We start from the raw sequence: 3,181 nt of genomic DNA, 5'->3' as shown, positions 1-3,181 counted from the left end.
GGTTTGAACCTGCCACCTCTGGTATATGGGGCCAGCGTCCTACTCCTTGAGCCACAGGCACTGCCCTACACTCTATTTTATACCCAAGTACTTTGACATATCACAGTGGCAAGAACAAGTTTCTATGTTAAATGTATAACTCCATTCCAATTTTCATCACTGCTTAGTGTCTTGCCTAACGGCTGTACATGCCAACAATTATTTAACCAATTGTATGTAATTCAATTTCAAACTTCTGCTATTTTGAAGCATGCTGCAAATGAATATTATATCATTTTCATGTGCTTGTCTGATTATTTTCTACCGAATAAATTAGTTAAAGTGGAAGTGCTGGGTGCAAAAGCACACACTTGTACGGCTTCTGATAGTCATTTCCAAAAGGCAGCCTGAGTTTTGAGAAGAATGGCATCCATAAAAAAATAAAAACGACATCTATAATGTTTCTTTTAGATTTAAAGTTCTGTGATTCTGGGATTCCTAGACTGAGGAAGTGTTGGGGCTGTCCTGGAGGAGGAAAGAGACCCGAAGGGCAAGTTGTCCAATTTGAAGAGTTCTGAGACCTATAGAGCTTGAACAGCCACAGGAACCTTCAGCATTGCCCAAGATAATATTGGCAGTAAGATCACAGAGGACTCCTGTTGCCACAGTGTTAAATTCCTTCCGTATTGCTTGGGGTTCACTGGAGAGTGCCAGGAGGAGGAGGAGGAGGAGGAGGAGCGGCATTCTCCGCTTACTCACAGCTCCTGCCTCAGGAGTTCTGTGTATTGCCTTGTCTCTGCGGGGCTTCACTCTGCTTCCTTTGTGTCATCTGGTGCTTTCTATGTCTTGCATTCAAATTCACTAAATTGCAGAGTATGATTGGACCAGTCAGTCACAGGCTAGTGGAGAGACCTCGTGCTATGCAGATACCCTTGTTGGCTGATGACTGGCCTTTACATCATATGCCCTCCGTGGTCCAGTTGGTTGTGGTCAGCCTCGCTGGATACCAGGGTGCCAAGCAATATTAACTTACGTGTGAAGAACCTCCGGGAAGTGACTGGGGGAGCTGCTCAGAAAATAAGAAGTAGGGGTGAATTCCTGGTGGGTTCTCTGAATTCTCTGCAGAACAGGAGACCAGTTAGGAAGAGCTAACATAAACCAGCCAAGTGGTCCCATGGACCTGAAATAGGGGGAGATAATGGGAATGGAAAAGGGGGAGGCGATAGTAAAAATAATAGTGCACATTTATTGAGAGCTTTTGATGTGCCAGGGTCTGTTCTCAGCACTTGACATGTATAGTAAAACCAAGTGATAAATCAATATCCCATAAAATACAATTGGCTATTGGTAATTATCTCCCGGCCTCTGCCCGCTCCTGTTCTAATAGGGAAGTAGAATAAAATTCTGTCCTTTTGGAGAGGAAAGCCTTTTACACACCACAAGTCTGAGGTTAACCTTGACCCTCCTACCTCCTCCCTTCTCTTGGCCCCTCTTCTTCTAGCTTTCAAATTCAAATTTCCAAAGCTGCCCTCTCCTGTTCTGCTCCACCACTTACCACTCCTGCCCCTCCCGTGACCTGAGGGTGAGGGAACAGGGGAGAAAAGAGGGGTGCATTGTGTGTGTGTGTGTGGAGGAGTTGTGCACAGTATACATCTATCTTTACTTTTGTGCTTTTTATGACAGTACAGACCAAAAATACTGTTTCCCATTAACCTTGCTATAACACAAAACCACATTTTGCATCACTGAGTTTGTTGGACCATGCTTATCATTTATGTATTATGGAGGGGTTATAGTATATTAGATAGTTTAATCCTTACAACAATGTATGAAGCAGGGACTACTGTTTTCTCCCATTTAATAGATGAGTTAACTGAGACAAAGAGAGATGACAATTAAGTTCACGTACTCATCCTAGAAAAAGTGCTCCAGCACCTCATTGCTGAATATCACCATGGTCAGCTTTGAAGTACTCTCCTTTGGCAGCTTGCATCAAAGCCAGTGCCTAGTCCACCTTTCAAGGCAATTTTGAAACTCTTTTTCTGGAATGGCCATTAAAGCTATCATCATATTACCCTTGATGTCTTGAATGTCATCAAAATGTCTTCTTTTCAATATTTCCTTTCTCTTTAGCTAAAGAAAAAAGTCATTGGGGGGCCAGATCAGGTGAGTAGAGAGGGTGTTCCAATACAATTATTTGTTTACTGGCTAAATACTCCCTCACAGAGAGTGCCATGTGAGGTGGTGCATTGTTGTGATGCAAGAGCCATGAGTTGTTGGCAAGATTTTCAGTTAAGATTTTCCTGTTCTCTATTGCTGTTTACTTGGTCTGCTGTGCTTTGCACAGTCAGCTGACGATTCTGAGGTACAATTTATGAATTTCGGCAATGTTTTCATTGGTTTGGCTCTTTACTGGCCACTCTGACCTCTCTTCATCAGTGTCAACTTTCTCTGCCTTCAGAAAAATGTTTAAACCATTTGTACACTGCCATTTTCTTCATGGCATTATCCCCATAAACTTAGACTAACATGTCCCTGGTTTCACTTTGAATCTTGCTAAGTTTAACAAGAAATTTAATGTTTGATCGTTACTCTAATGCAAGCTTTTGCATTCTTGTGATGGCATATAAAAACACGTAACAACAGGGCGGTGCCTGTGGCTCAGTGGGTAGGGTGCTGGCTCCATATACCGAGGGTGGTGGGTTTGAACCTGGCTCCAGCCAAACTGCAACAAAAAATAGCCGGGCATTGTGGTGGGTGCCTGTAGTCCCAGCTATTCAGGAAGCTGAGGCAAGAGAATCACCTTAGCCCAAGAGCTGGAGGTTGCTGTGAGCTGAGATGCCACGGCACTCTACTCTACTGATCAAGTGAGACTCTGTCTCTAAAAAACAAACAAACAAACAAACAAACAAACAAACACATGTAACAACAGTAGTAGATGCCGCGCAGCAAGACACCACCACCCATTAACACAAACCTTAAACCAAGGTTATAAACCTTACAGAGCTGTTTGTACACTGCTGCCAATGTAAGCCCAGGTGGGTGGCAAGTGGATTTAATTGTCAGACTTTGTAAGTAGTTAGATCAGGATTCCAAACTAATATAGGAGTGAGGAGGCTTTAAACCAGGTAGCCTGACTCTAGAGCCTATAAAGTTAATTAGGAGACCATAGAGAGTACAAGTTGCTCCTTGGCATACCTGT

This window comes from Otolemur garnettii, unplaced genomic scaffold, assembly GCF_000181295.1.
Source record: "Otolemur garnettii isolate 467f Iridium unplaced genomic scaffold, OtoGar3 scaffold00026, whole genome shotgun sequence".
NCBI lineage: Eukaryota > Metazoa > Chordata > Mammalia > Primates > Galagidae > Otolemur > Otolemur garnettii.
This window is presented reverse-complemented; position numbering follows the sequence as displayed.